This window comes from Haemaphysalis longicornis, unplaced genomic scaffold, assembly GCF_048455015.1.
Source record: "Haemaphysalis longicornis isolate Haplotype H1 unplaced genomic scaffold, Haemaphysalis longicornis Haplotype H1 scaffold_11, whole genome shotgun sequence".
Lineage (NCBI taxonomy): Eukaryota > Metazoa > Arthropoda > Arachnida > Ixodida > Ixodidae > Haemaphysalis > Haemaphysalis longicornis.
The window spans coordinates 117,134,584-117,146,595 of record NW_027526214.1 but is presented as its reverse complement, the minus strand read 5'-3'; positions in this window follow the sequence as shown (position 1 = coordinate 117,146,595).

Sequence of the window (12,012 nt, the reverse complement as noted above, 5' to 3'; positions counted from 1 at the left end):
ACACATTTCGTATTTTCAAATTACAATCGCACTGCCAGCATATGTGGAATGAAAACTAATCTATCATGGCCTACTTTGTCGCCTCGAAGAAAGCTCTCCCGCCTATCAACTTTTCATAAATTGTACCATCATTCTACCTTGCACAACGAACTTATTCCACAGCCCCTGTATTCTTCCCATCGCCTGGATCACCGTCACAAAGTTGGCATTCTCAGCTATCATACTAATGCAGCTGCGCAGTCGTTCTTTCCTCGTTCTTCCCGTGAATGGAATCACCTTGCTCCTGAAATTGTGTCTATTGAAGTTGAAGTTTATTCAGACAGGAGTAGCCTGGGGCACAGAGGCAAAAGGCAGATGTACTCTGCCTGACGACGGCCTACTGCCCCTGCGGTCGGCATTGCACAGTGTTGACGAGAGCAGCAAAAAAAGAGAAAGAGAGAGAGGAAAAAAAAGATTTCAAAAAAAAAAAAAGAACAGCGTTATACAATGACTACAAAAGGCGATCATCAGCAATGGTGATGGAAAAAAACGAAAAGAAGCAAAAAAAAAGAAAAGAAAAGAAAAAAAGAACGAAAGAAGCAAGCAAAAGCAACGTTATACAATGTTTACAAGAAAACCGACAGAGAACATCAAATGTAACACAGAAGCTGAAAACGGATCACATAGCACATAAATTGACCTCATTTAAAAAAAGGAACAAGTGCAGACTTCTAGACAATTGAAGTACAAAAATGTCGTTTTATATTTCGTTTAAGTCTGAGCAGTGAGGTAAATTTAAGAACTATGTCGAATATTACCGGGTTTGTATTAAGAAAATGGGGTATTATATAATCTAGTTTTTGTGCACCATAGTTAGTTCGAATAAATGGGGTCTTAAGAGCCCCTGGTCGAAGATTGTAACGCGGGTTAACTGGAGTGTATGGATCAAGAAACAGTGCGTCTCTATTCATTTCACTGCGAATATGAACAGCAAGCTTAAGGTCGAACAATTGAGTTACTTTAAGCAAGTTGTGTTTTAAAAACAACGGCTTCGAGTGGTGTGAGCTCGGCACATTCTCTATGCATCGAACTGCTTTTTTTTGTAAAATTAACAGCCTGTCTAAATGTGTTACGGTTGTGGTACCCCAAACTGAAACGCAATAATGAAGGTGTGACTGCACAAGAGCATGGTATAACTGACGCATCAACCAGGTTGGAATCAAACACTTGATTTTGAATAACATGCCTATAGCCCGGGACATACTTGCGTGAACTTTATTTACATGATATGTCCAATTTAAAATTTCATTGAACAGAACACCTAAAAATTTGTATGTGGACACACGTTCAATTATGGTGTTACGAAATTCTAAGGATATACTACAATTGTCAGGTTTATTCTTGGGCTTAAAAACAACAAATTTGGTCTTATTAACGTTCAGTTGAAGATGATTGCAAATTAGCCAACTTGACAATTCGCGGAGCCAAGTATGGACTGACGACTCAATCTCACGCAAACATCTTCCGGAGAAAAAAGCACTCGTATCGTCGGCATACAACGTAATGTTTGGAGTCAGAGGTATATGCACAATGTCATTTATGTAAAGCAGAAAAAACAATGGACCCAAAATAGAGCCCTGCGGGACCCCGTATAAAATTGGTCTCATCGACGATCGAAACCCATTAAGGCAAGTAAATTGTAAGCGACCCGACAAGTAGCTGGTGATCAAATTTAATGCCACACCACGGATTCCATATAAGGGGAGTTTATGATACAATACATCGTGTCGAATTGAGTCAAAGGCTTTCCTAAAATCGAGGAACAACCCAACGGTGAACGAATTTTGCTCGAAATTGTTTGCGATTTTCTCTTTTATATTTAGGAGCGCCATTTCAGCTGATCTTTTTTCCCGAAAGCCATACTGCTCGTCTACAATAGCATGAGTAGAATCAAGAAACTTAGTTAGCCTCGTTTTTATTAAATGTTCTAGAACTTTAGAAAAAAGCGGCAGGACGGATATTGGGCGATAATTATTAATATTGTCAAATGGGCCACTTTTATGCAGTATAGCCACACGTGCAATTTTCATTCCTTTTGGAAAAATGCCAGTGACGAATGCGCTGTTGCAAATATGCAATAAAGGGGAGCTCAAAATATAGGCTACAGTTTTGATAGGTTCAGCTTTTATATCGTCATAACCAGGTGCGGTGCTTTTAGCTAGAGACTTCAGAAAAGAAGTTATTTCGACCTCTGTACTTGGGGTGAGGAAAATTGTGTTTGCAGTTCGAGGAAAAGTACTCTCGTCTAATCCTACACACGAAGAATGTGTCTGCGATGGCGCACAAGAAGTAAGGAAATGTTGGTTGAATTTTTCAGCTAAAGCCTGATCACTATATTGTACACCGTCAATCGTGAGTGTACTTGGAAGAGAGGTGTTGGGGACACCTATGATGTTCTTTGCCAAGCTCCAGATTTTCTGAGGATCATTAGATATGGAAGCAAATTTTAACTTGTAGTAACTTATCTTTGCTTTTCGTAGGTCTGAGTTTAATTTATTTCTTACGCGCTTGTACTCCGAAAATATTTTAGGGTCTTTTCGGCGAATGAATTTATCAAAAAGTTTATCTCTTGCTCTTATTCGGTTACAAAGTTCTTGAGTAACCCAAGGTTTTCGGGATCGTCGATACCTCTTAACCGGCTTTAAAGGGAAAGCATTATCATAACAGTCCTTAACCTTCTTGAGAAAAAGGTCGTACGAGTCATCAGGGTTTTCACAACTGTACACGTCATCCCACTTAGTCCCTTCAATCATAACCCTAAATGCAACTAGGGCTGGCTCATTGAAATTACGACATAGCACAGGATGGTCCTTCAAACATTTCTTTTTCGTCATTTTACTAAAGAAAGCAAATATGGGTAAGTGGTCACTTAAATTGACTGTAAGGATACCTGCAGTAACAGTACTCGGTTCAAAATTAGTCACGCACAAATCTATGAGTGTTTGGCTTTCAGGAGTTATTCTTGTTGGCAAATTAATCACATTCCGGCAGAAAAATTCTTCAATAACATCTTGTAAAGTTTGACATCGGGCGTTAGGAGCAAGCATGTCAACATTATAGTCACCAACAAGGATAACGGGTAGACTGAGGTTTAAGGAGTATTCTAATACACTTGTTAGATAACGCATAAACTCTTTTGTATCGCCAGACGGTGGGCGATAAATTGACATAATAATCGAATCAAGGCACACAACAGAAATGGACTCATAATGATCACATACTCTGGAAAACTGGGATAAAATTTCATACTTTAGCCCTTTTTTAATGTAAATAGACGTTCCTTCTCCCCTTCGGTCGTTTCGATATACCCCTTCTGAGCTATACCCGTGCAAAGCAACAACATCATCCTTATTGCAGAACCATGTCTCTGTAAAAGCCAGAACGTCAAAGTTGTACCGGAGGGATTGAAAAACATTGTCAAGCTCGAATATTTTGTTTTTCATGCTTCTAATGTTAACATGAAAAACCGACAAGTTGTCATTCTTTCTAAGGTTCAAAGAGTTAACGAGACGGATAAACGCTTCGGCATCGTAATATTCAGATGTACGAGGCTTGTCCATAAAAAAGGAAAGAAGACGACGATGCGCAGTGCTACTGTTCAGCAAATCTTCTCGAGGTCCGCTTCACACTCGATACGTATGGCACGTTGACCATCGGCCTTTCGCGCAAGTAGTTTACCATTGTCCTGCCAAGCATACTCATACTGCATTTCGGCGCACCTTTCCTTCATCATCCATAGCAGTTTCTTGTTCTGGGCCGTCAGATTATCAAGAAAGTAAACATCCGATTTGGCAGCCCTCATTTTGCCCTTTTGCGCCATCCATTGATCACGAGTTGTGCGCGATACAAAACGAACGAGCACAGCCGGAATTCTGTCTCGTTTTGGCGGCAACCTATGAAGGCCTTCAATGTCAGAATCAGTCAACTGCGCAAGTTTGAGATCAGCGGCGAGAACATTTATTTTGTCCATCAAATTTTCATTTGGCGTTTGCGGCAACCCATGAATCTCGATGTTTTGACGTCTACTGTATTGCTCCAAGCTGTTGATTTGCTGCTGCAGTTTCAGCACATCAGGGCGAGCACTACCGGCTTGAATTTCCTGTATTTTAGCCTTAAGCATAGCGATCTCGGTGGACTGCTCTTTCACCCCTTTCAGCACGTCATCATACGTGTTTGACAAAAGCTGCATGGACGCTTCCATGTCTTTCACAGTTTCCTGCATTTGCATCAGGGTTTCGACTTTCATTCTAATCTCTGGAAGATCGGCGAGCTTCTTGTTTATGTCTAGCAGCACGCTCTCAAATGCTTTTTCTTGGTCACGTTTTTGCTTTTGAATACTACCCCCGTTCCGATTTGCTGAGACAAGGCACGCATGACATGTCCAGTTTTTTTTTTGGCTTAGAAAGGCCCGAGCACGGACCGATATGATACGCGCAGTTACATTCAGAACATATCGGGTATGAACCCTTTTCAGGGAGAGGATCGTTACAAACAAAGCAAGGGTCAGGCGTAGTCATACTGGCAACAACAATGGCACAGCAATGGCACAGCAATGGCAACAGCAGCGGTGGCGGCGGTGATGAGACAATAAAAAAACGCAAGTGCAACTTAAACCAACCTGCAAAATTTGAAGCACGTTGTTATTGCTGGACCGCTGCCTCTCGCCACCGCCGCTGTGCAAATGCGTCCCGTCTGTCCGAGCTTGTGCCTTTTATGCTGCGCCGGTGACGTCCTTTGCAGGTGGGCGTATGATCCAATCGTCGATGTGCTGCGCGTCGTAGCGATAATGCTCGGTGCCGCTTCGGTGAAAGGACTTGCTTCACACGGTACTGCAAAATTTGAAGCACGTTGTTATTGCTGGACCGCTGCCTCTCGCCACCGCCGCTGTGCAAATGCGTCCCGTCTGTCCGAGCTTGTGCCTTTTATGCTGCGCCGGTGACGTCCTTTGCAGGTGGGCGTATGGTCCAATCGTCGATGTGCTGCGCGTCGTAGCGATAATGCTCGGTGCCGCTTCGGTGAAAGTTCTGTGGTATGAGTGCCTACAAGTGGAAAAGACCAGCCACAGAACTATGGATGAGCCGAACTAATTTTCCAATGCAGTCGGTGACAAAAATGTAGCCTAGTTGGTGATGCATACTGAGCCACAGAGCAAACAACGAGATGTCGGAGGAGACAAACACGACCCACAAAGCGTTGACTGAAAGTTGTATTTCATATTCACTGGAAACGCCAAATACAAAAAGAAAACTGAACAAGCGGAGATATACATAACATAAAGGCAACCGCACAGCTAACCATCATACCCAATTAAGATAGTGTAGATTCTTCATGAGTGCCGAAATGCAATGACGGCCAGAAGAGGCACCACAATTATGTGAAACTAATGTGGATGGTCATTTTGCCTCCTAAACTGACATGTGCGGCTGTGAGCTGGTGTTTTAAATTTCTGGGTCTTCAGCAGAAGCCATACGATGCTTATTCGGAAAATTATCAAAGCTTCCCAGATTAAATGCTTTTGGTAGCTTTCCATCATGGTAGCTTGAATTTCGTTCACAAAAGAGCTAGACTGCTCTAATCGGCACATTAGGCTGAATATTACTTGTGATGCTATGTTTTCATTGTATGTGTCTTTTGCTACTTTCGATCATATTTTACACTTCCTAAGCAAATAAAATCAAGTAAAAATGACCGCGATTTGTTTGTCCCCTTGCTACCGTTCCGACGTCTTACTTCGCTGTGGTTCAACAGTCTGTGACACTCTTTTGTTTTTCTTTTACACTTGCCCTAGACAAGGCACTCGCCTTGTGATGACAACTGGCTTTACATATTGCTCGGTTGCATTTGTATTTCATTTTGATCCAGGCTTTCAGAAAACATAGTCTTGCAATAATAGCATGTATAAAACGTTTTAAGCTTTGTAAACTTTATAATAAACCATCTAGTTATGAAGGCCAATTTGTGAGCTGTTTTATTTTCGTAATTCGCATTGTAAATAGCGAGAACTCCATCTTCTATGCCATGCTATCTACGCTAGCTTTGTGAAAAGGGCTTCCCAATATAGCACCCACTAATGTGGTGTGTGGGGGGGAAAGTTCGGGTTTGCTGTAGTATGGTATGATTAATGTGAGTGCATTTGTGAGTGACTGACTATCTGAGTGAGGGAGTGAATGAGTAAAAAAAGTTGCACCATCTTTCCGAGGGGAACCCTGAGGTGATGCGAAGCATGGCAGAGTTCAAATCCAATCCAATCCACTCCAATCCAATCCAAGCCAAGCCAAGCCAAGCCAATCGAATCGTATCCAATTCAATACCCCTTGCGAGACAGTGTTCGTTATCGGAGAGGAGAGGGGGTGAGCGGCGGAGAGCGCAGCTGGCACGGCAAGGAGAATGGGGGAGGGGTGGACGCCGACAACGCCGACAACAACGCCAGATGGATGCAGGGACAAGGCGAGTGAATGAGATGCGTCGCATCTAACATGTTTGTCTGACCTGCGAAACGTGTGCGCGTGTTTGTGGTAATTGTGCAATCGTGAGGCGCAACATTACCGCCGTTATTTTGTACAAACAACAGAAAGTTGCGCGCTTCTGTCCCGTCGCTGTTGTTTTCCTATGTATTCTTTTATTTGCAAAGCCTGGCACTGCTTAAAACTAGGAAATACTCCCAACCCCCAGTGGAAATTCCAGTGTTTACATTTGTATGGTACGGCACGGGCCCATTATCGTTGCTTTGTGCGCAGCGCACGACGAGTTTATTAGTCCGCGCTTGTTAGTTTTATTAGTCGGCTCCCTTTTGAACAGAAGGATATGAATCGCTGTTACTAAACTGCCGTCCTTCGCATTGTCATCGAGGTTGCAACCCTTGGCGTCACATGCCGGTTTTCCCCCGCAACAGTCCACAGAGGTGATCCGCCACCAGGAAACTGACGCAGCAGGAGCAGCTTCGCTTCGGCTCCCGCTTAATGATTCCTACTCTTTGTATCTGCATTACCGCGGACTAAATGCCACTTCTTCCGAGTGCCCGACTTCTAGGTTCATCATCTGACACTTAGGTGAGAAAAATGTGACATAAAACACGAAATTGTTGACCACGGGAAACGGCAAACAGGCCGCGACCGCTGCCTCCCGCGTGTGACCATGGGCGAAGCGAAACCACAGCCGCAATTTAGATCGCCGACATGGAATACCACCCGCTCACTGGACGCACCATTCACCTGGACCCGTGGATCCAGCAGATAAAATCACGCAGGCCAACCGCGTATGTGTGATATGCGCGCGGGGATCAACCTCGCTAGGCAGACCACCAAAGCCCTGACCGAAGATTTTGCTACAAATGTGAGGTCGACTTTCCGTACTTTTAAAAAAAGTGATCCTCCTTGTCAAACCGACTGAAAATGTGACCGTTTCAGGTACGCCCGGTCCCGACCTTGCGATCAGTCTCAGCAACATCCAAACGTTTCAACTCTAAACTGTTCTATGCGAATTTGCCACGTACGTAAAGCCTCCACCCGGCACCTCCCGGTGTAATCCATTGCTTGGAAGCCACCATTACGGACACTGCCCTGCACGACTGGACCCTATTCATGCAAGAATCAAGGGCCCACCCGCTCGGTGCTTCTGAGTTTCCAATGTCACCTCGTGCTGTTCTATGCTAATGCGGGCAGCATCTTCCTCCGTTGCCGACGATTTCGCTAATCCTGTGCATGTTTCTGCATGTGGGGGAACGTGGCCATCGCATGGACATGTGTCCCCAAACTCAGAACTAAAAGTGTCCACGCTGTAGCCTATCCTCTCCATCTACGCACCTTGCGTGCCAACACAAGTGCAGACTGTGCTCACAACCGTACAGCACAGCCGGTAAGGACTGCCTGCGCCGCTTCGTGCAACCGTGTCGAACAACAAGAAACCTCATCTCACCAAGAACCAGGTAAGCTGGTCAACTGTAGCCGCTCGCCTTCGCACTGCTTGTTCCTCCCTCTAACGCGACACGCACAATTTTTCCGCACTCCCAACATCGTCTCCCGTCCCACAAGCACTCCTTGACTTCATCAAACAGCTGCATGAGCCACACGCTGAACTCTTCAGTGGAGTGGATGCAGTGAAAGCCGAACCTGCTGCCCTGCCAAATCCACCTGCCCGCCAATCACGGCTCCCACTCCACTGACGCAAGCCCTTGTAGAAGACATTGTCAACACACAAATCACAGCCTGCATCTTCGAATATGCCGTACACTGTTTGAAAACTTTCACGGCATCTATCATTCACATGATCATGGAGGCCCCCGAAGTCACCCGCCGTCTCCTCGCGGAACGATTATCAACCATTGAGCAGACTATCCTCCTCGAGCACCCACCCCAAGGCAAAAAAAACTAAAAAGACAAATGACCCACAGACACCTTTCAACCCCTTGTAACTATATACCAGTGGAACAGTCGATTAGCAAACAATTAGCAAACAAGAGTCTCTTGAATTCTACACGTCTACAAACACCCTCATCACCCACGCTGCTCGGCTACAACTCCTTCACCAACCACCCGCCGACAACACAAGGCAATGTTTCTGAAGCGTACCCGTCCGGTCAAAGTGATACTAACGGTGTCTGCTATGGACAACGCTTTGGGAGAGGTAATCCCCCACAACCGTCGGATAAAAGCCTCTATCTTGAACTTGCACAGCCCACCGATTCAGCCCCTCATGGCCATAGAAAAGCTACTTCAAAGAATGACCTTACTCACTAGAAACAGTCACTGCATACTCCTCTGGAGTTTTAACGCACTGCCTGGTACGTGGAGATATGCACACGCATCAGTGATAGGAAAAGCGTTTTCTCCCGCTACGCAACATAAACCGTTTATTCCTGCAATATGTTCTATCCCAGGCTACCTGGCTCGGCAACAGCGTAGCGCAGGATTCCGTCCCCATGTCACGTTTACACGGCATGTCCCATAAAGAGATTGGTAACGGAAGGCCGGCACTTTGGGAAGCAAATTTTCATGACCGCCTTTGTGTTTCCAATCACGTTTCCCGCCACCCCACCGGAGTGGCAGAACAAGCAGATTGATAGGTCCTCTGGAAAGCCGCCTTTCCTCCACAGTTCCCATGAAGACATTGAAGAATGCACTGAAAAGACGGCCGAACTCGCATATTCTCACACAGGATCTCCCAGAAGCTGATACCCAGCTTGATCACTGGTGGTAAGCCCGCAGCGGCTTACTGGGTGGGTGCCGTCGCTACAAGCATAATTGCTCACTCCAACGGCGCTTCCGAATACTAACGCAGGAGGCCCTCACTTATACCCAACCTCTCCAAAACCAAAACTGGTAAACGTTTTGCGGCCAACTGAGCGGATCTCTGAGAGTAAAGAAAGCATGGAAAATATTTAGGCACCTATTCGGCAATACGTAATCCAATACTGCCACTACACAGCATATCACCCGCCTCATTCACGATCATTCTCAACTACCGGACCAGCTCCTTTCCTCCCTTCAAAAGAAGCTTTTTTGCTCCGTGCTAGCTCTGTCATCTGCTTCCAGCTCTGATTACCGAGGGGCTCCAAGGCCTGCCTTTGAGGAGCAATAGACACGCGAGGAACTCTTACTAGCACTCGAGAGGTCAACACGCAATTCGGCGCCGGGGAACCACCAAATTACATACAAGCGGCTTCGAAATGAAGCGCATCTGGATTTCCTCCTTCATTGCTAAAACAGGCACAGGGAAGAAGAAACACTACCCCCGCAGTGGTGCCCCGCCGATGCTAACTTACTGTGAAAAGCAAACATGCTGTTGGGGTTTGAAATACGATGCTTCATTTCCTTAACGACATGTGTGGAAAATTTATAAGGGAATTAGGTCGCTCGACGGATTACAGAACTTCTAGAAGATACTGGCCGCTTTTCGCAGAGCATGTTCGGATTCAGGGCACATCCGTGTGGTCAAAACGTATACCTACAATTGAACGAAACAATCTTTGCCCACCTCAGCAAAACTATCACAAACTCCATCGTAGACCTAGACATGATTAAGGGCTATCGACAACGAAATCCACCGCACCATCCTACAACTCCAAACCTCGGCGTTCCTCACATAACAGACGGCTACCTAACAACTAGGACCATACGGCACTGACAAATTGTACACTCCCGGCAGGGGAACACCCAAGGATAAGTAATCTGCAGTTACCTCTTTAACGTCTTCAACTTGGGCTGTCTCACGCAAGTTACACAAATACCTCATAATCATGATATTGTATATGCGGATGAGGTTTTTCTCGGGACAAACATAGGCTCTCCAAGTTACCAGGAATACAATTTCTACACCTGCTGTATACGTCATGTTGTATTACCTGCGCAAGTGCGGTTTTATCGTGTGCGTCCCCCCCCCTAAATCGGCCATCCTTGTTCTCCGAAGCAAGACCCGAGGATGCCCACGAAACCCGACACCCGACTACACAATATTGTCACGAAGCCAAGGACGACGCAGTTGTCCTGAAGGAGAATCAAGTTTATTGGAGCGAACTTGTGCTCCCCTAACAACTCAAAATAATACAGAGGCGGCGAAGCAGCGGTCAACAAAGTGACTAGCACAGGCGAGTGTCGTCGAATGAATGCCCCGGCGTTCGCACTGCAGGCTTTTTATCTCTCGGCGCGCGTGGGTCTCGAAACGTCGATTCACATCGAGAACATAGTAGATCCAAGAAGATTATTCTGGGTTGTTCACGTTAAATCGGAATGCTCTCCCTATCACAACAGATAATACATGCGGCACAGAAAGAAAGAATGGAACACGTGCTTCCCTTGGCGCAGAGATAACACAGACCGGCGCAGCCGGGCGGTAAAAGGAAAACACAAATAAACAAACCCAATGTATGGTTCGCGGCATTACCCCCCCTCTAAGAGTGCATCGACCCGATGCTAACATAAGCGACAGTTCGAACAAATGACAAAAAAAGTCCGTCATCGTCCGTAGAAAGGTTTTAAGCGAACCACGAGGACGACTTCAGGCCGCGTGCGTTGTCGTGATGTGCCGGAGTCACCATCGGGGATCACTTCGTAGTTAAGTTGGCCAGCACGTCGTACAATCTGGTAGGGTCCGAAATGCCGTCGCAGGAGCTTCTCACTGAGTCCGCGTCGTCGGATGGGAGTCTAAACCCACACACGATCCCCTGGTTGGTACTCGGCGTCTCGGCGTCGGAGGTTGTAGCGGCCTGCATCCACCAGCTGCTGGTCCGTTATACGAACTCGAGCGAGCTGGCGGGCCTCCTCCGCACGTTGAAGATATCCGTGGACGTCGGCGTTGAGGTCGTCGTCTTCTACGTGCGGAAGCATGGCGTCGAGCATCGTAGTCGGCCTTCTACGTAGACAAGCTTGAACGGCGTCAGCTGCGTCGTCTCCTGGGTAGCCGTGTTGTACGCAAACGGGACATACGGGAGCACTTCGTCCCAAGTCTTATGTTCAACGTCAACGTACATTGACAGCATATCTGCGATTGTCTTGTTCAGACGTTCTGTTAGTCCGTTCGTTTGGGGGTGGTACGCCGTCGTTCTTCGGTGATCCGTGTTGCTGTAGCGTAATACTCCTTGCATCAGCTCCGCAGTAAATGCCGTTCCGCTGTCTGTGATTAGGACTTCCGGGGCTCCATGTCGCAGCACAACTTGGCTTATAAAGAACTTCGCCACTTCTTGTGCAGTCCCCCTCGGAAGAGCGGCGGTCTCTGCGTAGCGCGTCATGTAGTCTGTCGCTACGACAATCCACTTGTTCTGTGATCGTGACGTAGGGAACGGGCCTAAAAGGTCCATTCCAATCTGTTGAAATGGTATCGATGGGACGGCGATCGGTTGCAGAAGTCCGGCGGGTCTTGTCGGCGGCGTTTTTCGTCGCTGGCAGTCACGGCAGCTCCGGACGTAGTGGGTGACGTCAGAGGTAAGGCCGGGCCAGTAGTACCTCGCCTTGATTTTTCCAATAGTGCGGGCTGTGCCCA